A 27,745-nucleotide genomic window follows, 5' to 3' on the forward strand; every position below is an offset into this window, starting at 1 on the left:
TAGAGTTTGAATAATAATAGTTACCTGTTAATTGAGCCCCTACTATAAACCAAGGACAATATTAGATGTTCCACTGATATTATTTCATTTAATCCTTCTCACAACCTTTATAAAGTAGACATTATTATCTCCATTTTGGGGAAATTAGTACACTAAAGCTAATAAGGTTAATAACCTGCACAAGGATATACCTGGTGAAGGGTAGCAGTGGGAATGTAGGTTTCTCTGACTGTAGTCTCTATGACTTTCAGGCAAAATATCTAATAAAGCTGGGCAAAAATACAAGCAAATGACTTTTTGGGAGACAGGCTTCTGGTTTATAGAATGAAATTTGCTTAAGGCACTTAGAACCATTAAAAAGTCCTTTGACAAGGTATAAGTGAATAGTGGCTTTTTTAGACAAAACCAGAGGGTGTGCCTTAATATAAAAAATCAGTACTTCTGAGTTAGTATACTCAGGGAGAATTTATCTTACAAAAGGATTCTTAGCTTTAAGGATGTAATTGACAATAAGATTATAGTGAGCTAAACTGGTACATTTTAAATGATTTTGCTTACCAAAGTAAAATGCACATATAACTTTTAAGAAGCATGCATATTACTCAAGGTCAGGTGAAATTCCAAATGGGCAGATGATACTTCCACACATACAACTGTGTTGGCATCTAGTGGCTGGGCTGACATTTCATTCAATTTACTCAATGAACAATTATTGATCAAATAGCTAAATTATCAGGTACTATTCTAAATACCAAAGGTATACAGAATAAGACTTCATTCCTATCCTCTAGTTGTCCTCAGCATGAAGTTACAGTGTGGCTATAAGTAAAAAAGAGAATTTTGTGAGATGTCTTCAAAAGTTATGAACTTTTTTCTTTTTTATGAGACAGGGTCTTGCTCTGTCACCCAGGCTGGAGTGCAGTGCAGTGGTGTAATCACAGTTCACTGCAGCCTTGGCCTCCCAGGCTCAGGTGATCCTCTTACCTCAGGCTTCCGAGTAGCCAGGACTACAGGCACATGTCACCACACCTGGCTAATTTTTTAATCTTTTGTAGAGACACGGTTTCACCATGTTGCCCCGGCTGGTCTCAAACTCCGAGGCTCAAATGATCCACGTGCCTTGGCCTCCCAAAGTACTGGGATTATAGGCATGAGCCACTGCGCCCAGCCTGAACTTTCAAATGGAAAAAAAATTGAAAGCAAATTCCTGCATGTTTCTATATTCTATACAGGCAGCCATAAGCATAGGTGTAACCCTGACGGCATGTTTGTACTAGCTCTGGTGTAAGAATCTCTTCCTGATTTCTTAAGTTGAAGTTTTGTTTGTTGAGTATTTGTAAACCCTTTAAAGAACCAGATTTTATTTTACCTTGGCCTCCTCCTCATCAAAATAGTACAAATTGCTACATTAAACACTGTATTCTCAGACTTCAGAGGGCATGAACTACCATTATGTATATCTCCATCTTACCCATGAGAGGGCAGTACAATACATACATGTGAATTCATTTATTACATCTATAAATTTGGTTTCATATGTGATACTTGGAATTCAACCTGCCTCATTTTGCCAAATAATCTTCCTGAATGCAGAGGACAAAAAATACATTTCTGGGCTGGGTGCAGTGGCTCGTGTCTGTAATCCCAGCACTTTGGGAGGCTGAGGCAGGAGGCTTGCTTGAGCTCAGGAGTTGGAGACCACCCTGGGCAACATAGTGAGACCCTGTCTCTACAAAAAAATAAAAACATTAGCCAGGGGTGGTGGTGCATGCTTATAGTACTAGCTACTTGGGAGGCTGAGGTGGGAGGATTCTTTGAGCCTAGGAGGTTGAGGCTTCAAGTGAGCTATGATTGGGCCACTGCACTCCAGTGTGAGTGACACACAGAGACCCTGTCTCAATAAATAAATAAAAAGATACGTTAGATAAGATTTTTTTTTTTTTTTTTTTTTTTTTTTTGGTGGGGGAAGCCCATAAAGATCAGTGTTCAAAATTTACTACAAATAGCATCCACATTTATTTCCTCATTGGGACATGATTTTTTTTAAGTATGTCATTACTTTTTCCCCCCATCATGGAATGTAATTTCTGTTTTACTGTCTACAGGTCATAGTTTCACAGCTGTTTGGGACATGCTGCCTTTATTGTTTGGGTTAAGTTTGCTTGTGACAGTCATCTGTGATACGTAACTAAACACCTCTCTTTCTGGTAGTCTTCTATTTTGGTACCTCTGTGTGAACAAATGTAGGAAGAGTTTGGTCACCAGACCCAAGAGGCTCTGGCTGGGTGGGGTGGGGTGGGGTGGGGCGGGGCGAGGCGAGGTGGGGTGGTTAGCGAGTGCCTGGGAAACAGGCTCAACAGATCCTTGTCCCGCAGCCTCGGTGAAACTGGGTTACAGCTTGCAGTAGGCACAACGCCATGCACATACCTGAGTAAGAGCGTGTTGCAGGCGGAGCGCTTAGGCATGTGTGTCTCAACAGGGCGTGGGGGCTGACCTCACGCACTGGGAGTATCAAGGCACCCCAGTTCTGAGATTCCAAGCCTGAGGTGCTGCGAGAGTTATTTGCTTCTCTTGACGTTTCAAATTGGCACCGTAGTGCAATTGTTTGCCCACTGAGGTCAGCCTAGGAAAGAATGCTTGGATTCCCTGATTAAGCCAGGCTTTATCTTGTTGAGTAGTTGTGAAGAGTAAACCTTCACATAAAGCGTAGGGCCGTCGCCGTGGGCCCGATGCGAGGGCAAGCGAAGGCGATGGAGCTCTGGCTCGAGGGCTCGGCCGGACGACGGTGGCACCGATCGCCCGCCTGCTGGAACTGCAACGACCGAGGTCCTGGCTAGGTTCTGGCCATTCAGCGGACTTGAGGTGTGGAAGTTCCTCTCACCGCCGGCCGGGGCGGTGTTAGGGGCGGGCGTAGCGGGAGGGGTGGGAATAGAAGCCAGTAAGAACTGAGTCTTGCCAAACCGGGCGGGGCTAGGGGTGGGGCTGCAGCCGGGGCGGAGCCTTTGGCAAGGCTTGCGGGGGCGGGACGGAGCGGACCCGAGTGAGACCCAGGAGACTAGCCTGGCCACAGAGACAACGTTGAGGTCCAGACAGGTAGGAGTCGGGGTGATTCGGTGCTGAGTCTCAAGTCGCAGAGGCTTCGGACTGTCGGGGCGGTTGGCATCACCCCTCTGGGCGTCGGACGCGGAGCTGAGGCGCCGCGGTTTAGTCCGCGGAAGGTGCGAGCCGGGCTGGCGGAGGTGGAGTCTCCGAGCCCTGCTGTCTCGGCACCTCCCCGGTCCGGAGGAGCAACCGGGTGTTGGGCCCAGCTTTGGGACGTCCTCTCGTGGCCGCACGGGTTGCCGCGGAGCCTGGCTGAGGACCTCCTCGCTCACCTCAGGGGCTTGGGGACCTCTAGGCGGGGCGCCGCGCTCTGCTGGGGAAGAGGGAGGGAGCGCCCCACAGCCCGGGGAAACGCGGGCTTTCTCCAAGATTAGCTAGTGAGCTTGAACTTCGACATGCTGGGACGATCCACTTCCAAACAATTTTTTGCTTTTTTTTTTTTTTTTGGTGTTTTGATTCTTAACAGCATCTAATAAGCACAATACCGAAAGTTGTCAAGTATAATTTTAATTTAAAAATCTGACAATGGAACACCTTAGAGCATTTGAGTAACTAGTGCTGTATAGCAGCTGATGATTAGATTATGAGTCAAAAGGCTCAAGTCTAGGGCCAGAACCCACGGAACCAGATGTGATACCTCGGTCAAATTAACTTCCTGGGCCTCCGTTTCCGTAACTATGAAACTGGTAAGTTCATGCCTATGGGCATTCTCAGGGCCAAGTGAGATGAGTGAGAGTATTCTACAAATCTCAGATATTTGAACGTGCGTGTGGAATGTGTATATTCTGTGAAGCAACTACTAAGGTACATAGTAGGCGCTTTACAAAACTTTACCCTAAAGCTAGTGATTCTCCTGCAGTGTTTTAGATAAAGTGATAGATCCTTGCTTACTGTGTAAATAAGTTGTTTAAACTTTTCCCACAAAGTCACCATTGTTTGAGTGTGTTCTATTTTTAAATGATTGATGAAATTTTCTAGAATAGCGCAGTGGTGTTATCTATACACTGTTGCTGAATCATTTACCACGAAGTCTGTAGCAATCAAATAATCTACTTCTTTGCCTTAGCTAAATAGTTGTAGTTTAAAATGCTTGCTAAAGTAAGCTGGGAATATTGCTCCAAATCAAGACTTTCATTTGTTTTTGTGAATTGACGGGCTGCTTATAGGAAGATTTAAATGTTCCAAAATATTGTTAATATATGTTTTTTTCATACAGTCTTTATTATAGACGTTTTTATTCTTTACTTTGGATATGTGTGCAAGGGATTTTAGCGGGGAGATGGGAAATACAAAAGAATATGGCAGTTTTGTAACCCGTAGGCTTTTGCTGGGGATACTTGTAGGCCTGTTCTGACTTTGTCAGGCAGAAACCAGGAAATGTAGTAATTATGTGTCTTGGTCTTTCATTAGTTGGTGTGTGTGTGTGTGTTGAATGTGGCAGTGCGTTTTTTAAATGCAAGAATAAAGGAAGAATATTCATTTTTCTTATTGACAATAAGCAGTTTTCTAAAGCTGGAAATTATATTGCGTTTAAATGATCTGTAGTGAGTCTTAAGTTATAGGCAAGATTTTTAGGCCACTGGATACCAAGATCAAATTAAATGAAGTAGTAGAGGGAAAGTTACTAGTGAATGTAATTTTTGTGTATGTTGCTTTAGAAGTTTTACTTAAACATGTTTCAACAATTCAGTGGAGGATGGGTCTTTTGAAACTACTTTAAAACATGAGTTTTAAACATGTACTCCATGTATAAATTTTTCTGTGATTTTACAATTTGTTGATCTTAGAAGTCTGAAACCTTACATTCACATTGTTTTTTGAGGGCCTACTATGCAATAGGCACAAGATTATATTTATGTAAGAGCAGTATGTAATTCTTTTCATCTAGGAGATTCCATTCTACCAAGTGAGCTAAAATAAGTACCGAAAAAACAAAAGCTGTTTTTAAAGCGGATGGTAACAATAACGACATCGACTAACATTCATTGATACTTACTCTGTGCCAGACAGTATTCTAAATTCTTTACATGTATTAGCTTATTTAATCCTCACAACAGCACCATAAGAAATGTTAATTATGATCATCTCATTAAGAGGCATAGAGAGGTTGAGTAACTTGCCCATGATTAGACAACCTAGATAGCGAAGGTAGAATTCAAATCAGTCATACTCCAAGGACCTGGTTGTAACCTTTGCACTATACTGAGTTTCAAATTCTGTGAGTGAGATACAAATGACATCTAATAGGTATTTTAAAAAGAGGTCTATAAAAAACTATTTCAAAAAGAAGGAAAGAAAGAGGAAAAAATAAACTGGTATTGCAATATATAGATGAAGGCATGTCCAAGATACTATTTAATTACAGTTTGTATGTAGGAACCCTTTTTTTGTTGTTGCCAGTGAATGACATGGGGTTGATTCTAAGCTCTCAGTCCCTCAGCAACAACAGTTACGGCATTATCTTAACAATATGAGGTGCTTATTTTTCATTAAAAAGCACCTCATAACTTCTTTCATTAAGAAGTTAAAAATATCTGTTCTCAGACTGTAAGTTAAGTGTTAGATTCAAGAAAAGAAAATGCTTCCCTGTCTTCAAGAAGCTTATAACCTGACATGTAAATAAGTCCCTACAATTTTCAGCATGGTAAGACCTGTAAAGAAGTATAGATTTATATATGTTTGAAGAGATGCAAGAAAAAAAAAAAAGAAGTATAGATAGAGTTTAACCACTGATGAGGAAAAATCATTCTACATGTGGTAGGGAGGACGATTAGAGAGAAGATATTACATTTGGCTTTGAAGGATGAATAGGAGTTTGCTGAAACTGGATCAGGAAACAGGTGATATGAATAAAGAACAGGGATAAGTGTGAAAGTGTATGGTATGTTTGAGGAATGTGTTGTAGTCCATTGTCACTGAAGGCCAGGGTGTACAGAAATGGGTGGTTGGGCTAAAGGAGATGGTGCCTGGAAATAAGATGAAAAAAGAAAATTGCAAAGCTTCCTTGCTGATTGCATTAGGATCACTAAAATTGCTAGGTAATGTGGTATTTCACTTCCCTTCATTTGTAACGATGAAATGAGTAATTAGTTCAGTTTGGCAGAATGTTTCACTAAAAAATACGGTGTTAAAGGTGGTTTTAATACTTTGAAGTACAAGATATGTTATAAGACAACATTACAGACTTAGGTAAGTAAAAAGTTAAGATTTAGGGCCAGACGCGGTGGCTCATGCCTGTAATCGCAGCACTTTGGGAGGCCGAGGCAGGTGGATCAAGAGGTCAGGAGATCGGGACCATCCTGGTCAACAGGGTGAAACCCTGTCTCTACTAAAATACAAAAATTAGCCGGGTATGGTGGTGCATGCTTGTAATCCCAGCTACTCGGGAGGCTGAGGCAGGAGAATCACTTGAACCAGGGAGTCGGAGCTTGCGGTAAGCTGAGATCGTGCCACTGCACTCCAGCCTGGCAATCTGTCTCAAAAAAAAAAAAAAAAAAAAACAAAGTTATGATTGAGAAAAAGAGGGAAAAAAGTCTTCTGGTGCTAGGTCATGAAGAGCCAGAGTATCATGCCAAGGACTTTGGACTTGATTCTAAAGACAATGGAGAGCAGTGAAGGATTTTAGATATAGGTATTTAGGAAAGATAACCTGAAGATGGTTTGGAGGCTGGATTGGATGGAGAAAGACAAAAGGTAGGGAGATAAGTTAGGAGGCTATTGCTATTGAAATAGTCCAGATAAGAGAGGATAAGGGCCTGAAGTAGGAAAATAGTAATAGGGATGGAGAGGAGAGGATAGATAGTGAAGGTGTAGAATTTGACAGGGCTTTAAAATCAATTGGCTCAGAAGGTGAACAGAAAAGTAAATGACTTGTTTTTTTAGCTTGGAAAACTGGATGAAGGGTCTTGTTTTATTTTTTAATGTTGGAGGAAGATAATTGTTTCCATTTTGAACATGTTGAGTTTGAATTATCTTTGGAGCATTCAAGTGGAGATGTCAAGAGAGGAGCTAGAGTCCAGAAGCCAGGCTAAAATTGGTGATTCAGATTTCAGAGGTAGCCAGTTAGTGTTAGTTGAAGCTGTAAGAGCAGATGAAATTGCTCAAGGGAGCATACAGGGTTAGAAGAGAAGAGGGCCAAGAATAAGTGACTTGCTTTGTATAAGTAGAAGGGAGTATTTATCTATGCTAATTTTGTTGTATAAATTATTGTAAAGCAATGAAATGGGTTTTACTTGAAAGTTGAACAACTTTTACATCCAAATGAGTCCTGTTCTTTTAAAATTTCATTTGGGAGTTACTCATTTATTCCAGAAGTACAGATGCTCCTCAATTTTCGATAGGGTTATGTCTGAATAAACCCATCATAAGCTGAAACTGTTGTTAGTCAACATATGATAAACTTACGACGGGTTTATCCGAATGTAACCCTATCATAAGTTAAGGAGGGTACTGAGGACATACAACTTTGGCACCATCATAAAGTTGAAAAATCATTAATTTAAAACATCAAGTCAGGGACTGTCTGTATTGCCCAAAGTATTACTGGAGCTTCTCTTTGTAAAAAGCTTTATAGCAAATTCACAGCTACACAAGAACATTGATCTTCTGGCTTTATTATGGAATTATTTTTCTGTCTTTTTATTTGTGTGGCACATATAACTTATTTACTTTTTTTTTTTTTTTTTTTTTCAAGAGACAGGGTCTTGCCCAGCCACCCTGGCTGGAATACAGTGATGCAATCATAGCTCACTGTAGCCTGGACCTCTTGGGCTTAAGGGATCCTCTTGCTTCAGTCTCCTGAGAAACTAGGACTATAGGCATGCACCACCACCCCCTGCTAGTTCTTGTTTTTTATTTTATTTTTCTTGAGACAGAGTCTTGCTTTGTTGCCCAGGCTGGAGTGCAGTGGCGTGATCTCAGCTCACTGCAACCTCTGCCTCCCAGGTTCAAGTGATTCTCCTGTCTCAGCCTCCCAAGTAGCTGGGACTACAGGCACACACCACCGCACCTGGGTAATTTTTGTACTTTTTAGTAGAGATGGGGTTTCACCATATTGATCAGGCTGGTCTCGAGCTCCTGACCTCAGGTGATCCACCCACCTTGGTGTCCCAAAGTGCTGGGATTACAGGCGTGAGCCACCGCACCCGGCCTGACCCCCTGCTAATTAAAAAACAATTTTTTTTGCCCAGGCACAGCGGCTCACGCGTGTAATCCTAGCACTTTGGGAGGCCGAGGCGGTGGGTCACTTGAGTCAGGGGTTTGAGACCCGCCTGGCCAACATGGTGAAATCCCATCTCTACTAGAAATACAAAAATTAGCTGGATGTGTTGGTGCGTGTCTGTAATCCCAGCTACTTGGGAGACTGAGGCAGGAGAATCACTTGAACCCGGGAGGTGGAGGTTGCAGTGAGCTGAGATTGCGTGATTCCACTTCAGCCTGAGAGACAAGAGTGAAACTCCATCTCAAAAAAAATTTAAATAAATAAATATTTTTCTTTTGTAGAGGTGGGATTTCACTGTGTTGCCCAGGCTGATCTTAAACTCCTGGGCCTAAGCACTCCTTCTGCCTCAGCCTACCCGAGTGCTAGGATTACAGGCATGAGCTACTGTGCCCAGCTTTTTTTTTTTTTTTTTTACCGTCAATCAAAGCTTTAAAAGCATATTCCTATCCCAACACTGGCTCTTTAGTTCTTGGAAATCATAGACAAAGCTTAAAAAACAATAAAAGACTGTGTCCCCATGCCTGTAATCAGCACGTTGGGAGGCCAAGATGGGAGGATCACTTGAGCCCAGGAGTTTTAGACCAGCCTGGGCAACATAAGGAGACCTCGTCTCTACAAAAAATTTTTAAAAATTAGCCGGACCTGCTGGCACATGCCTGTGGTCCCAGCTGCTTGGGAGAATTGCTAGAACCCGGGAGGCAGAGGTTGCAGTGAGCCGAGATCCTGCCATTGCACTCCAGCTTGGGTGACAAGACAGGGAAAAAAAAAAAAGAGAATAACTATGTGGTCTTCTAAGGCAAGGGTTAGCAGATATTCTGTAAAGGGCTAGATAGCAAATATTAATATTTGTGTGCCATATGGCCTCTGTCACAACTACCCAATTCTGCCAAAAAGCAGCCGTAGACAACACTTAAATGAGTAAGCATGAACTGTGTTCCAATAAATCTTTATTTATGGACACTGAAATTTGAATTTCATATAATTTTCACATCACAAAATGTTATACTTATTTGATTTTTGCCCCCAACCATTGAAAAATGTAAAAACCACTCTTAACTCAAGAGGCCTTGCAAAAACAGGCAGTGGGCCGGATCTGGCCCACAGGTAGGCCATAGTCTGCCAACACTAAGGGATCTTCTTTGAAATACTTAAATTTGTAAGCTTGGTTTAGAAAAAAATCATGGTTCTTCGCAATTATACCTCCTGTTTTTAAATTCTAGTACATTTCTTAAAATAATTAAAACATTTTCATTCATCTTCCATTTCTCATTTAAATGGAAAATATTCCCTTTACTCATTTGGAACCTGAGATACAGAGAAATAGATTAACTTGTAGAGTCAGAATAAAGAAGTATGTTTGAAAAATATTTTTTGATATTCAATATTCTTTACTGAATCAATAAAACATTGCTCTTTTTGCTTCGGTGAAAGTGGGGACATTGAAGCCTGGGTGAAATAAAAGATAAACTTGAAGGGGTATTCTTCACTGGTTCCCAGAGGATTGGACAGGATGGAATTTTTTTCTCTTTTTCTTCTTTGCCCTGAATGAGTAATTTTTATCCTAAAGATAAGAAAATATGACAATGTCTCCACTTTATAAGCGGTATAGCAAATTTTAAGACTGAAGGATTAAGTAAGTGATGATAAGAGAAGAAAATTTAAAGGACTGACTTTTTCACATCTATCCCAGGTGTTTTACCTTTCCCTTTTTCCCTTTTCCCTCTTCCCTCTTCCCTCTTCCCTTCCCTTTTCTTTTCTTGGTCTTTCTGTGTCATCCAGGCTGGAGTGCAGTGGCACTCCAGTTTACTGTAGCCTCCAATCCCTGGGCTCACGCGATCCCTCCACCTCAGCCTCCCAGTTAGCTGGCACTACAGGTGCACGCCACCCAGACTTTCTAATTTTTAAAAAAACTTTTTGTAGAGATGGGATCTTGATACATTATCTAGGCTGGGCCTGAACTCTTGGCCTCGGGATCCTCCCATCTCAGCCTCCCGAAGTGCTGGGATTACAAGTATGAAGCCATTATGCCTGGCCCCTGTTTTTGAGGAAGAAACTCAAGATTTTTTTTTTTCCTTATGAATCTTAGACTTCTGGTTAGTGGCGTGAAAATAGAGTTTTTAGCATTCAGTTCAGGCAATATTAATCCATTTATATTACTTAAAGGTTACTTATGCTTTACTTTTTAAAGTTAAATTTCTAACTTTCGTAGTTTTCATGGCAGTGGTATTTACAACAAAGGATATGGAGAGAAATTATTTGTTTTCCTTCAAGTTTGAATTCATAGAAATGACATGTTTGCGGATTTTTTATTTGGATGTTAAAATTCAGGACAGATTGGTGGGGGAGAGAGAGAGTTATTTTTGCTGCTGCTTAAAAGGGATTTGCATTTTTCTCTGTCTTTTTTTCTGTTGGAGTGAAAAAACAAAATCTCCCAGCTGTGTGGGATGTGTTTGAATTGGTTACTTAGCAATGTAAAGCATAATTTTGTATTTAAATATTTATCTGTACTCTTTGATATTCTGATTAAATAAGGGTCTATTAAGGCTGTAATAATAGAGCCTTCTGTGAGGAAATGACATAGCCTGCTGCACAACAGTATTTACTGAAAATTTCCTTTTCCCTGGGCCCTATTTAAACTATAAGGGGTAACTTGGAACAAAAGAGGAAAATTATGTGAATTAGAGTGATGGTCAGTTTAATCATGAGTGTAATGTGATAGCTATTGTTGTATAGTTATATTGACATAAATCAGGATTAAGCAAAGTGTAGGAGAATTTTATCTGCTGTTGTTAAAAATGGTGAGTTGTTGAACCAAATTTTATTTTTGAACTTTGCGTTCGTCAAGTGTGGTATTTTCAAGAGTCTAGTGATAATTGTATTTTTAAATCAAACGAGATCAATTTGCCTTTCAAATTTGTTGTTTCATTATTAGAGGAAAAAAGCAAAGTAAAAAATACAGAAGTAGGTGCAATAACTGGATCTGGAAGAACAAAACTGTTGAGGGAAATGGTCACCTGAGAAAAAGTATAATACTTTGAATGAAGATTATTTAAAATATGGCTTTATCAAATGGGCAAAATCTGAGTATAATGACAGACCCATGTCTTCATATAATGTTGCAAATGAAAATTTAAAATCCTTAAAATTAAAAAGATTCTTGGAAACATAGCATACTGGACTTTTAAATAAGCCCTTCAAATGTTTTCAAAGAAATAAAAAGAGATAAAGTTATCTCAGTTTCCTATTTATTCAAGGATCATTCCTGAGAAAGATTATTGTTTCATTTAGTTGTATATCAGTGGCATAAGGGAAAAATGACTGCACAGCTCTTGAAAAAAGTATTCATCTAGAATTCATGGATATTGTGCTCATGATTTTTGACACTAAATGAGCTGGAAATTAAAAATTATACTTCTTAGTGATGACATATCTCTATTCTTTACCATTGTGGGACATTTCAGCAGTACTTGTAAGATGGTTAGAGTCTGGTGCAGATTTTGCAGTCCAAATCGATGGAGTTGCTGATATCATTAAGTTGTACTGTGCTTTTAGGTAGTGAAGATAATGAGGAGGATTTTCTTGTGTTGTTTAAATTTAACCACAGCTGTATGGGCATATTTACAGAATTAAAAAAAATAAATTGTTGATCCTCAGAAATTAAACTGGGAAAAAACTATTAATTATGAGCAATTGAATAGCAAATGTGATTAGAAAATATAAAGCAGTTATTTTAAGCATTGTTTGAAGCTGCTACTAACAGTGTTCCCTCCCCCTTGTCCAGCCTCCCATGCAAGTCTCACACTTGTGTTTTAGTGAGTGTCTCCTCAAAGCACCTTCCAGCACTCAAGGGGAGGGAGGGAATTAGAGACAAACTTACAGCCAGTAGTCAAAACAATACAGCTGAAAGTATAGACATCCTCCTGCTTTCTTCTGACTGTCCAGGGCAGCAGGAAAGCTCCTTGGAGCTTTACCTCCAGCAAAAACAATAAGCTGGGTGTGGGTGAACATACTGCCCAGCAAGTCACTGCTGGGCTCCATTTCTGTCCTGTTTGTTCTAAGGGCTAAGAGTGCTGTTTGAAACTGCTGCTTTATATATTGCAAAGCTTTGGAATGCACAGAAAACTTTCTGAATCTCATGAATATATTGAAAGTTGTTAATTATATTAAAGGAAGCTTGCTGAGTAACCAACGTTTAAAATATTTTATTGAGAGTTAACTGTAGCTATTTACTATATCGTAATGGAGTTTGATAGTTGAGATAAGGAGCTAAGCAGATTTTATGAATCCAGAATTTTTCTAGTTGAGAGGCAATCTTGGTCAGGCATGGTGGCTCATGCCTTTAATCCCAGCACTTGGAAGGCCGAGGCAGGAGTATCACTTGAGCCCATGAGTTTGAGACCAGCCTAGGCAACATGGCGAAACCCAGTCTTTACTAAAAATATAAGAAATTAGCTAGGCGTGGTGATGTGTGCCTGTGGTCCTAGCTACCCGGGAGACTGAGGTAGAAGGATCGCCGAAGCCCAAAGAGTGAGGCTGCAGTGAGCTGCAATTATGCCACTGCTGTCCCTCCTGGGCAACAGGATGAGACTTTGTCAAAAAAAAAAAAAAAAAGAGAGAGAGAGAGGGAAAGGAAGGAAGGAAGAGAGGGAGGGGAAGGGAGGGGAGGGGAGGGAGGGAGGAGAGGGGAGGAGGGAGAGTAAGAAAGAATCTCATTGGGCAGATATTTTTCAATATTTTAGAATAGCAAAATTTGCAAATTTGCTGCTTTTGGTAGTCTAGTGAACTACCTTTGAAGCTATATGCTGAAGGATTCCAAAAGACAGACATTGTTATGGCAAATGACACTTGGTACTATTGTCTATATCTGGCTACTGTATCTTTCAAGCATCACTACTGCACCTTTGTTTATGAGACAGAGTCTAGCTCTGTAGCTCAGGCTGGAGTGCAGTGGTGGGATCTCCACTCACTGCAACCTCTGCCTCCTGGGTTCAAGCGATTCTCCTGCCTCAGCTTCCCAAGTAGCTTGAATTACAGGCGCTGGCCGCCATGCCTGGCTAATTTTTTGTATTTTTAGTAGAGACAAGGTTTCGCCATGTTGACCAGGCTGGTCTCGAACTCCTGACCACAAGTGATCCACCCGCCTCTACCACCCAAAGTGCTGGGATTATAGGCGTGAGTCACCGCGTCTGGCCACTACTGCATCTTGAACATGGCATTATCAGTGAAGAAAGTTTGACCAAAATAAAATGTAGAGATATTGTTAGTTCTTACTACTATTACCAGACTTTTAGTTGTTATTTTCCTGAAGAGAAACCTGAAACATTAAAGAAAAATATTTGACCAAGAGATTCGTTTGTGCCCCATCACATCAATACACTTGATCTTAGCCAAAAGACTGAGAAGCAATGCATCACATCAATAATTGAGTTTAATGTGCACTCCAAAAAGAGAATGAATTCTTGCAGCTTAGTTCTTCATTTACTTTGAAGAATGATTAATTGGCATTGCTTATCATCATTTAAACAGTTTTAAAAATAGAGGCAGGGTCTCACTATGTTGCTCAGGCTGGTCTTGAACTTCTGGGCTCAAGCAATCCTCTGCCTCAGTTATCATTTTGTATTAAGACAAAGTAACTGTTGCAAAGTAGTACTGCCATTCTTTCGCCCCTCTTGTGAGCCGTAGCACTTTCTTCCATCAGACTTTCTCCTCCCTCTTCTGTGTATTTATTTTATCTTTCATTATTTTTTGCTGCAGTTTTAAAAAATATCGATTTTCCCCAACTTTAAAATGTTTCATTTGTAGTTGTGTCTCCTTTTTGTTTTTGTTATCCCTCTTATTGAGTTTCAAATAAATGTTGTATTCATACTTTGTCCATTTCCTCACTAATTTTCTTTTTAATTTTGGCGTTATCTGCCTTCACCATCCTTTAGAAACCATTTATTTAATGCCCTCTTACCAAATGCAAGGATCCTTTCTCAGTCTTTATTCTCCTTACTTGTATGACACTGGTTTGCATCTTTCTTTTCTTTTTAGAATTTTTTTCTTCTCGTGATACTATCCTGGTTTTGTTACCCCTCACCAGCCTTTCTCCCACTCTTTATCTGACGCTCTCTTTTCTTCTCATCTATGTCCCTAATCATGATGAATGTTCTCAAAGGTTTTTTCATAACTCTTTGAAAACTCTCTGCTTAGGGAACCTGTGTATTCTTGCACCTTTCCCCCCCACATTTCCTATTTTAAACCTTCCTTCTCCTTAAACCTTTGTTTTTTGTATCTCTCACTTTACTCTCAGCAGATAACCGTGGCTGTTAAAATGGAAAATAGAACCCATCAGATGGAAAGTTCATCGGTGTATTAGCCGCTAAACCTGGAAATTTACCCGCACTCTTATCTTTCTTTTATCATTTACCTTCTGTTCCCGTGGAAGACCTGTCCGTCTTCCTGGCAGATGCTGATAATCCTTCCAGGTCCCGTTGGAGGCCCATGCTCTCTCTCCTTCTTGAGGTCTTTGCTTTAACCCTTGTTTCTTTTCTTACCTCCTCTTTAGCAACTCTTTCCCACTGTATTTAAACAAGATTAAACTTGTTTAGGAAACAAATTTAGAAAGCTTTCCTGGACTTCACGTTCCTGTCCAGCTCCACTCTATTGTCCACTTGCCTACTTGGATAAACTCCTTGAATGGATTGTCTACAGTTGATATTTGCATTCTTTTTTTCTCATCCAATTCTCAATTCACTTATTTTCCTTCAGCCTTCTCCATGCCACGGAACCTGCTCTTGTCCAAGTCCTAATGACCAACAGACACTCCAGTTTTTAATCTTACTTGACCTTTTGACAACGTATCTGTCATTATTGACCACTCTTTCCTTCTTGATAAAGTCTCTTCCTTTGGCTTCCATGATTCCACACATTGATAGTATTTCTACCATCTTTTGTCTACTTTCATGACCATATGTGATACATGAGGACTTACCTAAAATGTTTGAGAACTGACTTATTCTTGATTACCGATGTTTTGGAGTTTATAAAGCTTAATTCCAACAAAACATGATGATGTATAAAAATAATCTTAAAAAATAAAATATGATAATATAGTAATAAAGTAAAAATAAATATGGTATGGTAAGAAACAAACGAACGAAAGAAACAAATGAGTTTGAAAAGTTGACATGGAAACCACAGTGAGATGCTACTACATACCAGAATGGATAAAATTAAAAAGACTAACAATTCCAGTGTGACTGAAGAGTGACTGCAACCACTTACATTGCTGACGAGAGTGTAAATTAGTACAGCCTCTTTGGAAAACTCTGGCAGTGTCCACTTAAGTTAAACATATGCCTACTTGGCCAGGTGCGGTGGCTCAGGCCTATAATCCCATCACTTTGGAAGGCCAGATCACCTGAGGTCAGGAGTTCGAGACCAGCCTGGCCAACATGGGGAAGCCGCATCTCTACAAAAGCTAGCCAGGTGTGGTGGCATGCACCTGTAGTCCCAGCTACTCAGGAGGCTGAGGCAGGATAATTGCTTGAACCCAAGAGGTGGAGGTTGCAGTGAGCCAAGATTGCACCACTGCACTCCAGCCTGGGCAACAGAGTGAGACTACATCTCAAAAACAAAAACCAAATAAAACCCAAAAACATATGCCTATTCTATAACCCAGCAATTCTACTCCTGGATGATACCCAAGAGAAGTGTGATTGTGTCTATCAAAGATACATATAAGAATGTTTAGGCTGGGTGTGGTGGCTCATGCCTATAATCCCAGCAGTTTGAGAGGCTGAGGCGGGCAGACAAGGTCAGGAGATCGAGACCATCCTGGCCAACATGGTGAAAGCCCGTCTCTACTAAAAATACAAAAAAATGAGCTGGGCGTGGTGATGTGCGCCTGTAGTCCCAGCTACTTGAGAGACTGAGGCAGGAGAATCACTTGAACCTGGGAGGCAGAGGTTGCAGTGAGCCAAGATCACACCACTGCACTCCGACTGAGTGAGACTCTGTCTTAAAAAAAAAAAAAAAAAGGATGTTTATAACAGGCTGAACACAGTGGCTCACTTCTGTAATCCCAGCACTTTGGGAGCCTGAAACAGGAGGATCGCTTGAGGCCAGGAGTTTGCGACCAGCTTGGACAACATAGTAAGACCCCATTTCTACAAAAAAAGTTTTTAAACAATTAGCCAGGCGTGGTGGCACACACCCGTGGTCCCAGATACTTGGGAAGCTGAGGTGGGAGGATCACTTTAAGCCCAGATGGCTGAGTTGGCTGTGAGCCTTAATTGTACCATTGCACTCCAGCCTGGATGACGGAGCAAGACCCCATCTCGGAAAAAAAAAGAAAAAAAATTGTTTGGAACGACTTCATAATAACCAAAACCTGGAAACAGTTCGCATATTAGTCAACAGGAGAATGGATAAATAGATATTGGCATTACCATTAAATGAAGTACTATACAGAAACAAAGAAGAAAAACTGACTGCTATATACAACAACATGAATGACATATATATTTTATATATGTATTTATATATATATAAATAAAAGTTCTTTGAGTTGTACATAGATTGGTGGACTTTATGTGCTTTATGTATGTTACATTTTAAAACATTTATAGGCTTTAGGCTGGGCACGGTGGCTCATGCCTATAATCCCAGCACTTTGGGAGGCCGAGGTGGGTGGATCACCTGAGGTCAGGAGTTCAAGACCAGCCTAGCAAAATGGCAAAACGCCGTCTCTACTGAAAATACAAAAATTAGCCTGGCATGGTGGTGGGCGCCTGTAATCCCAACTATTCGGGAGGCTGAGGCAGAAGAATCGCTTGAACCCGGGAGATGGAAGTTGCAGTGAGCCGAGATCATGCCACTGCACTCCAGCCTGGACAACAGGGCAAGACTCCATCTCAAACAAACAAACAAAAATTTTTTTACAGGTTTTTGAAAACCCTTGGTGCATCATAGGTGCTTCATAAATAATTTGTTGCTGATGTTACATTTGCCAGGAATGTGCTCTTAGTTTTTTTCATTTTATAGATGACTTCTCATCTATCAATAATCTCATTTAGTAATAAACTGCCTTTAATCATATATAAATGTCCTGTGAGTGTGCTTATATTTATTTTCATGCATATAATTTTCTAATGGGACACAGAATGTGTAGTAAAATGTATATAGACCACTTTCAAATTATGCTCTGTCATTTAACCATTTGATTCTATACCTCTGTTTTCTGTGTGTGAATGAGGATAATAATACCTGCTTGTGGCAGAGATTTTTTGGCTAATCTAATATCCATTCTTCTAAGTAATAGAACTCAGTAGTTTACTTGAGGCACATTGCAGGATAAAATGATTAAAGATTATATTTCCCAGCCTGGCTTGCAGTTTGTACATGTGACTAAGTCCTGGTCAATAAGCCATAGCAAAAGTGCTGCTTAAATAGAACTTTTTTCCTTTTTGCTTCTTTGAATGTGGATGTAATAGCTGGAGCTCCATGTGTGAACTATGAAGTGATCTTGAAGACAGAATCCATGTGTTGAGGGTGGTATAGCAGAAACATAGGCGCCTGGGGACTTGATGACATCTTAGACTGCCTACTCTTTTTTTTTTTTTTTTTTTTAAGTGGCAGAGAAACAAACATCGGTGTTGCTTAAACCATTTGCTATTTCCAGTTCCAGTTGTATGTACCAAGACTTAATCTTATATAGTACCCCAAATAGGTGCTATGAAAATTAATTGTGATAATGTGATTGAAGTGATTGGCACATAGTATTTAACAAAATATTTAATAAAGTGTAATCACTGTTCTTGCTGTTTTAATTCTCACAATGTTCTGTATGAAGTGGGTGTTCAGTAAGTATTTGATGTATCTTTAAAAAGTAAGCTATCTCTTTTTGAAACAAATGCTATGAAAGTGATTTATGTTTATTTTTATTTTTTGAGACAGAGTCTTGCTCTGTCGCCCAGGCTGGAGTGCAGTGGTGTGATCTCGGCTCACCGCAAGCTCCGCCTCCTGGGTTCACGCCATTCCCCTGCCTCAGCCTCCTGAATAGCTGGGACTACAGGTGCCCGCCACCACACCCGGCTAATTTTTTGTATTTTTAGTGGAGACAGGGTTTCACCATGTTAGCCAGGATGGTCTCGATCTCCTGACCTCGTGATCCACCCGCCTCGGCCTCCCAAAGTGCTGGGATTACAGGCGTGAGCCACTGCGCCCGGCCCGTTTATTTTTTAAAATTAGAAAATACAGATAAACCAAAAGAAAATTCAACCATGGTTATATCACCCAGAGATAATCGTTGTTAGCTTTTTGGTGCATATCCATATTAACTATAAATTCTATTTGTTTATTCATACAGATTAAAGTTAATTTATATTACACAACCTTTTATAACATTCTTTTACTTAATAGATCTTGAGTATGTTATAACTTCATTGTATTTCGGAGTATGGATTTACCATGGTACATTTAATCATCACTTACTGGAAATTTATTCTCAGTTTTATAATATTCTAAATCTCCTCTTGTACATATATCTTTGTGAATTTGTCTACTTATTTCATTAGGGTAAATTATTGGAAGTGATATCTCTGCATCATCATATGTGTTCATTTAAAAAAATTTATTAGGGTTTTACTTAATATAGAAAAATATAACAAATACCACTTAAAAGGTCCATTATTCCACCATTCAGATCCTGTTTTAACATTTAAAAACAACAAAAAAACACAAAACATGTAATCATTATAAAAAGTTATAAAATAAACAGTAAATAACTTGTTTCCCCACCCCAGGTTCTCTCACTGGTACCATTGTTGACAATTTCTTGTGTAGCCACTGTAATTTAATAAGTGGGGACCAGAAAATTCAATCTTATAAAAATCTCGAGTCTTATTATAAGGATAATGAAAAAACAACATTTAAAAAATATGATTTAATATTAATAGTATAAAAAGTACTGATGCGAGGCTGGGCACCGTGGCTCACACCTGTAATCCCAGCACTTTGGGAGGCTGAGGCAGGTGGATCACTTGAGTTCAGGAGTTCAAGACCAGCCTGGGTAACATGATGAAACCTGATCTCTACCAAAAAAATACCAAAATTAGCCGAGTGTGGTGGTGCACACCTGTAATCCCAGTAACTTGGGTGGCCGAGGCAAGAGAATCTCTTGAACCCACGAGGCAGAGGCTGCAGTGAGCCAAGATAGCACCACTGCACTCCAGCCTGGTCAACAAAGTGAGACCCTGCCTCAAACAAAACAAAACAAAACAAAAAAAGTACCAATGTGAAGTTAAAAAAACTTTATTGGTATAACTGATCATATAGAATCAGCCCTCTGTATCCATGGATTTTGCTCCTGTGGATACAACCAATCATGGATCGAAAAGATTCAGAAAAAATTGGATGGTTGCATCTGTACTGAACATGAATGGACTTTTTTTGCTTGTCACTGTTCCCTGAACAATACAGTATAATAGTAATTTACATAGCTTTTACATTGTATTAGGTATTATAAGTAATCTCAAGATTATTTCAAGCATATGGGAGATAGAGTCAGGCATGGGGCTTGTAGTCCCAGCTACTTGGGAGGCTGAGGTGGGACAATCACTGGAGTCCGGGAGTTCAAGGCTGTAGCGCACCATGATTGTGTCTGTGAATAGCCACTATACTTCAGGTTGGGCAACGAGGAGACTCTGCCTCTTAAAAAAAAAAAAAAAAAGTAAATGGAAGGATATAAGTTGTAAGTAGGTTTTATAATGCAAATTCAACACCATTTTATAAAAGAGACTTTAGCGTTTATGGGTTTTGGTATCCGAGGGAGGTCCTAGAACCAATCCCTACACATATCAAAGGATTACTGTACTGAATTGAGAAAGTTCAAATGGTCAGAAAATGATTGCTTCCTAACTACCCACCTCCTACAATTTGAGGAAGAGAACTATAGCCTGCCCACCCCCCGTTTGAGAAAAGGGGGCTGGACAGAGACTAAGAGTCAATTGTGTAACATTCGAATTCATATTATTGCAGTACATGTGTGAGGGGAGGGCATGTATATAGATACATGTATAGCAGGTGTATAGATATATGTATATTCTTTTTAAAAAGTGTATTGAAAATTGTTTTTCCACTTGCTTTTGCCCCACTTTTATTTTGGACATCTTTGCATGTCTGCATACAGATCTTTACCTCATCCTTTTTAATAGTTGCATAGTATTGAGTCAGGGTGCTGTGTTTGATTAAGTAGTTTGTGCATTACACACAGCACCCAGCCAAGAAGCTGAAATCAAGCCCAAGGTCCACTTGCCAATTGGCTCTGTGCCAGTTGGCTCCCTCCTAGGATGCTTTCCTCACCTTGCCCTGACTCTGACAACCCTGCACCAGGCCATCTATCAGCCTGGATACCCTCCTCATTCTGCTGAAGCTCTAACATCCCATGCTGGGCTACCCCTCTGTGGGAGTGCACTCCTTACCTTGTTTAGGCCCTGATACTTCCACAGTAGGCAGCCCTCCTACACAAATGCTCTCCTTACCTTGCTCGTTAGCATGAGGGAAGTATGCCTGCCTTACTTACTCTGCTTTGCCTAATTAGGGCCAAATTGTTGAGGAAGAAGAGTTGGTAATAACTTTTTTTTTTCTTTGAGTCAAAATCTCACTCTGTCACCCAGGCTAGAGTGCAGTGGCATGATCTCAGCTCTGCAACCTCTGCCTCTCGAGTTCGAGTCATTCTCCTGCCTCAGCCTCCCAAGTAGCTGGGATTATAGGCACATGCCACCATGCCCGACTAATTTTTGTATTTTTAGTAGAGATGGGTTTCACCATGTTGGCCAGACTGGTCTTGAACTCCTGACCTCAGGTGATCTGCCCACCTCAGCCTCCCAAAGTGCTGGGATTACAGGCACTTTTTATTTTTATTTTTTATTTTTAGAGACAGTCTTGCTCCATTGCCCCGGCTGGAGTGCAGTGGCGCAATCATGGCTCACTGCAGCCTCCAGCTTCTGGGCTCAAGCAATCCACCTGCCTTAACCTCCTGAGTATCTGGGACTACAGCACATGCTTGATACTTGGCTTGTGTGTGTGTGTGTGTGTGTGTGTGTGTGTGTGTGTGTAGAGGGAAGGTCTCATTGTGTTGCCCAGGCTGGTTCAAACTCTTAGCCTCTAGTGATCCTCCTGCCTTGGCCTCCCAAAGTGTTGGGATTACAGGTGTAAGCCACCATGCCCAGCCCTTACTATGTTTGGTTGTTGGTTTTGTTTTGTTTTGTTTTGTTTTGAGACAGAGTCTTGAGTCTCGCTGTGTTGCCCAGGCTGGAGTGCAGTGGCGCGACCTTGGCTCACTACAACCTCCACCTCCTGGGTTCAAGCAATTCTCCTGCCTCAGCCTCCCAAGTACCTGAGACTACAGGCGGTTACCACCACACCCAGCTAATGCCCTTACTGTGTTTTACATGGCACTGTGAGGGATATGAGATGTATTTAATAACCATGTTACTGCAGTTTTACTTTTGTTGCTCTTGTATTGTCAAATGAGATAAAATATGCAAAGAATATATAATTTTGGAATCTCTTTTGAAAATTTGAGAAATACATCTTCTGGCTTTTAAGCTTTAGAATGAAATAGAAAGTTACATCGTACAATTGTTATGAATGTGTGTTTTTTAAGAAAGCCTGTATGTCTGCAGTCTGAAATTTTTGAAAATTGCATCTCTTTTTTTTTTTTTTTAAGACAGACTTTCACTCTTATTGCCCAGGTTGGCGTGCAATGGCGTGATCTCAGCCCACTGCAACCTCTACCTCCTGGGTTCAATTCTCCTGCCTCAGTCTCCTGAGTAGCTGGGATTACAGGCGTGCACCACCATGCCCGGCTAATTTTTTGTATTTTTAGTAGGAACAGGGTTTCACCATGTTAGCCAGGCTAGTCTCGAACTCCTCACCTCAGATGATCCGCCCACCTCGGCCTCCCAAAGTGCTGGGATTACAGGCATGAGCCACAGAGCCTGGCCAAAATTGCATCTTTTTATGTAACTCTGAATACAAAAAAAAGCAGAATACAATTATATATACACTGTAATTGCATCTGTATAAAAATGTGCTTAAAAAACAGGAGATACACCGAAATGTTCCAGTGACCATGTTGGAGGTAGTAGACTTACAGGTATTTTTCTCCTGTTTTCTCTGTTTTCAAAATTTCTAAAAAGTAGTAGTATTACTAGTAGTATTACTTTGTGACTTTTAAAACTGTTTTTATTGCTTCTTTTTAGCTTTTGGAAAATTTCTTCAACCTTTGAATACTTTAGTAATGATTTTGCTGCCTTTATTTTCCAATGTCTTGCTAAGAAGAGCTTACCAAGTTTGAATTTGTGGTTTAAAAACTAGGTTTTATTGGCCAGGCATGTTGGCTCATACTTTATAATACCAACACTTTGGAAAGCTGAGACAGGAGGATTGAGCCCAAGAGTTCAAGACCAGCCCTGGCAACACAGCAAGACGCTGTCTCTATTAAAAAAAAAAAAAAAGAAGAAAAAAAATTAGCCAGATGTGGTGGGATGCTCCTGTAGTCCCAGCTACTTGGGAGGCAGAGGCAGGAGAATTGCTTGAGCCCAGGGAGTTAAGGCTATAGTAAACTATGATCACACCATGCCTCTGGGCAACAGAGTAAGACGGGTCTCAAAAACAAAACAAAACAAAACAGAAACACTAGGAAAATACTAGGTTACATTAAAGTTGTTTTGAAGCAATTTGTATAGCTGCAAAGTTCTAGTTTGGGACAGTTATTTTTTACTTTGGAGGGGATTTTTAAAAGGATAATTAAATGAAAAGTGCCGGGTGCAATGGCTCACACCTGTAATCCCAGCATTTTGGAAGGCCAAGGTGGTCGGATTACTAGAGGTCAGGAGTTTGAGATCAGCCTGGCCAACATGGTGAAACCCTGTCTCTACTAAAAATACAAAAATTAGCCAGGCATGGTGGCAGGCGCCTGTAATCTCAGCTACTCGGGAGGCTGAGACAGGAGAATCATTTGAACCTGGGAGGTGAATGTTGCAGTGAGCCAAGATCACGTCACTGCACTCCAGCCTGGGCAACACGAGCGAGGCTCTGTCTCAGAAAAAAAAAAAAAGGATAATTATGTGAAAAGAGACATTTTATTTAATTATATGGGCAATTAATAACATTGCATTAACATAATTAAATTCTAAAATTTTAATGTTATTAAAGTTAGTTTTACATGTAATTTTCCACACTGTGGCATTTTGTAGAACTTCTGCTGAAATTTCTCATATGACTGTTGTGCGTAAGCTGTCTTTAACATTTAGCTACATGTCAGCTCATTTTATCCACCAGATGGGAGTCAGATACCAGTCCCTGTGTCTATGTACTTCCCTAAGTCTGGGCATATGCCTCAAGCACTTTGAGTGGTTATCTTGAGGTTTCAGTCCCTGGCTTGAGGTAGGCAAGAGGTACACCCCTCTTTCCTTATAGGAGGCAGGGAAACACACCACCTAGTTTCTTTAAAGAAGTTCTCTCTGTTGTCCCTTGTAATCCTCACAATTTAAGAAATTGTAATTCTTCTCTTATACAGCCTTGAGAAGGATAGTGAACTAATGTCAGCAGAGCCAATTTTTGGCAACCTCACTTTCTAAGCCTTGCACTTTTCTTAGAATGTGGGGGTATTCGACTTCTATTGTTTTGGTTTTGGCCTTTGAGGCCCTGCTGAAACTCGGAGAACACAGGAAAAGTTGCATTTGACATCCTGTTGCGTTAGTTTATATTATTGTTATGTCTACCAACTAACAAGTAATATAATATATAGTGGTTTAGTGCACAAACTTTGGAGTAAAGCAGAACTAGGTTTGTGTTAGTTTGGGTAATTAACCAGTTCAGCTTCAGTTTACTCATTCACAAAATAATAAAACTTGCTACTATTGTAGGTAATAGTAACTATCTGTTAGGGTTGTTGTAAGAATTAAATGGAGGCCAGGCGCGGTGGCTCACGCCTGTAATCCCAACACTTTGGGAGGCCGAGGCGGGTGGATCACCTGAGGCCAGGAGTTTGAGACCAGCCTGGCCAACATGGTGAAACCCTGCCTCTACTAAAAATACAAAAATTAGCCAGGCATGGTGGAGGGCACCTGTAATCTCAGTTACTTGGGTGGCTGAGGCAGGAGAATTGCTGGAACCTGGGAAGCAGAGTTTGCAGTGAGCCAAGATGGCGCCATTGCACTCCAGCCCTGGCAACAACAGCGAGACTCTGTCTCAAAAAAAAAAAAAAAGAATTAAATGTAGTAATGAAAGCAAGCAGATACATAGCATAGTGTCTGGCACAGTAAACACTTAAGTAATAATTATTTAAAATATATGCTAAACAGGTCAGGCGTGGTGGCTCACACCTGTAATCTCAGCACTTTGGGAGGCTGAGGCAGTCGGTTCACTTGAGGTCAGGAGTTACAGACCAGCCTGGCCAACATGGTAAAACCCTGTCTCTATTAAAAATACAAAAATTAGCCAGACGTGGCAGTGCATTCCTTTCACAAACATTACCTAATAATATAAATAAGTGAATTAGAAGCTAAGTAAATGGCTTGAGAAACCAGAAGAATATTAGAGAGTATTGTTACCAGGCTGTACAATGGTGGATTATTGAACCTGAGAGGCAGAGGTTGCAGTGAGCGGAGATCACCCACCCAGCCTGGGTGACAGAGCAAGACTCTGTCTAAAAAAAAAATCACATTGTACTCCATAAACATATATAATTGGAATTGGTCAATTAAAAATAAAAATTAAAAAAGAAATAGTTCTTCCTTCTTCTGAGTAAACAAAGGAAAGGGTTGTTTACATTTTATATTCATACAACTTTTGGCCACCTGGTTATTTTAGCAGACCCCTGAATATTCTCTCTCTCTCTCTCTCTCTTTTTTTTTTTCTTGAGACAGAATCTCGCTCTGTTGCCCAGGCTGGAGTTCAGTGGTACAATCTCGGCCCACTGCAACCTCTGTGCCTCCTGGGTTCAATCAGTTCACCTGCTGCAGCCCCCTGAGTAGCTGGGATTACAGGCATGCGCCACCACATGCAGCTAATTTTTGTATTTTTAGTAGAGACAGGGTTTTACCATGTTGGCCAAGCTGGTCTCTAACTCCCGACCTCAGGTGATCCTCCCACCTCAGCCTCCCAAAGTGCTGGGATTACAGGCGTGAGTTACCGTGCCCTCCCTAAATATTCTCTATTTACCTAGGTGTAATGGTGAACATTAAAGCTAATGCATGTGTAAGTTAGAATACCTTATTATGGACTCATGATCTCCCAGAGGTGCACAAGTTGGTATGTTAGGATGTGAAAAAAACATTAGAAATGCTACTTGTATTCATTTTCATCTAAAAATAAATTAAGCCTTACTAAATATTTAATACACAGTTTGACACTGGTGCTTTCTCTGGATCAGACTTTATATAAGCAGTGATCCCCAGGGGAAGAGTAGGCATTCCCTCAAATAAAACGAAGTTGGTGGTGACATCCTCACTTGTTTGTTCACTTTTAGCTGTTGCAACATACAGCAGTTCATATGTGTCCAAGTAGGTGGATTTACAGATTATATCTTAAATAATAGAATCATTATAATCCTTTGAAAATGAGAAGTGTCACAGTCATGAAAATATATCACATACTAGTTTTCTGATTACATTATGGAAAAGTATTTTTTAAAGTTGCCAATCTTAAAATAAGTCACACCATTTTTCTTTTCCAAAGAAAAGTGTTCTAAAATTGTTGATTTTCTGTAATGACAAGTGGTTGTCAGCAAAAAATTCTCTTAAACATGGTCAGTGTGTTCCTACAAGGTAAACATGATGTTTTAACAATGAATGAGAGGCCACGCGAGGTGGCTCACGCCTGTAATCCCAGCACTTTGGGAGGCTGAGGCGGGCAGGTCACAAGGTCAGGAGTTCGAGACTATCCTGGCTAACACGGTGAAAACCCGTCTCTACTAAAAATACAAAAAATTAGCCGGGCGTGGTGGTGGGCGCCTGTAGTCCCAGCTACTCGGGAGGCTGAGGCGGGAGAATGGCGTGAACCCAGGAGGAGGAGCTTGCAGTGAGCCAAGAATGCGCCACTGCACTCCAGCCTGGGAGACAGAGCAAAACTCCGTCTCAAAAACAAAAAAAACAGCCAGGCGCGGTGGCTCACGCCTGTAATCCCAGCACTTTGGGAGGCCGTGGCGGGCGGATCACGAGGTCAGGAGATCGAGACCATCCTGGCTAACACGGTGAAACCCCGTCTCTACTAAAAATACAAAAAACTAGCCGGGCGTGGTGGCGGCGCCTGTAGTCCCAGCTACTCTGGAGGCTGAGGCAGGAGAATGGCGTGAACCCGGGAGGCGGAGCTTGCAGTGAGCCAGAGATCGCGCCACTGCACTCCAGCCTGGGCGACAGAGCCAGACTCCGTCTCAAAAAAAAAAAAAAAAAACCAATAAATGAGAAATTATTTTTCTAAAGAAACATGATTTGCAGACAGAATTTGATATTTGGTAATATATCAATTACTACTTAATGTTGCCCAAAGCAAAGAATGTGTTATCTTTAAAGCTCTCCTATCTACACACTTAGATTTTGAATCAGTTTGTTAAAAGTTTTTAAATATTCAGTTAGTTTGAAAGTACAGATGATAAACATTAGAGAAGATGAAAACTTAGTCAAATTCCAACAAAAATCCATGCTTAATTTAAGGTGAAAAGAATTGACAAATAAGTATTCTGATTCAGTCAGTGAAGCTCTTCTTTCATTGTCTCCATGTATTTGTGGTGAGTTGCCATTTTCTATTACTGTGGCATTTTGTATTAGTTTGCTAGGGCTGCCATGACCAAATACCGCAGATTGAGTGGTTCAAACACCAGAGATTGATATTCTCACAAGTCTGGAGGCTGTAGAAATCTAACATCAAGGCGCTGACAGGGTACGTTTCTTGTGAGGCCTGTTTCCTTGGCTGGTAGATGGCAGTCTTCTCCCTGTGTCTTCACGTGGTCTCCCCTCTGAATCTGTCTGTGTCTAGATTTCCTCTTTTTTTCTCAGAACACCAGTCATTGGATTAGAGCCCACCCTAGTCACCTCATTTTAACTTAACTACCTTTCAAGAGATCTGATCTCCAAATCCAGTTATATTCTGAGGTGCTGGGGGTTAGGACTTCAACATATGAATTTTCAGGGGACACGGTTCAGTCTGTAACACCCTTAGAACCAAGTATTGAAATAAACTGAGTTTTAGACTAAATCTTTGAATCACTGTATCAAAAAAAACCACGTTTCATCACATTGCTCTTACTCAAAATATTTGTAGTTAAACTTCAGTGAGAATGAAATGGTTACTATACCCTTCTTTTACATATTTAATTTTTACTAATTTAAACTAGTAAAATGGTTTTTAAAATCTCATACCTTTACATTTTTA

At 40.5% G+C, this 27,745-nt stretch overlaps 1 protein-coding gene across 3 annotated transcripts in view; it reads left to right on the forward strand.

Annotated features, from left to right (window-relative positions):
• The first annotated feature begins 2,385 nt into the window (after positions 1-2,385).
• LOC105479150 (DENN domain containing 2C) overlaps positions 2,386-27,745 on the forward strand; it is an 88,544-nt gene continuing 63,184 nt past the window's right edge. The window contains exons 1-2 of one of the 3 annotated variants that reach the window (XM_011736987.3): positions 2,386-3,093; positions 3,569-3,788. The gene's annotated coding sequence lies outside the window, so the exon portion shown is untranslated. The other 2 variants (XM_011736988.2, XM_011736990.2) reach the window with 2 other exon arrangements.

The sequence above is a fragment of the Macaca nemestrina genome, chromosome 1 (genome assembly GCF_043159975.1).
Source record: "Macaca nemestrina isolate mMacNem1 chromosome 1, mMacNem.hap1, whole genome shotgun sequence".
Classification (NCBI taxonomy): domain Eukaryota; kingdom Metazoa; phylum Chordata; class Mammalia; order Primates; family Cercopithecidae; genus Macaca; species Macaca nemestrina.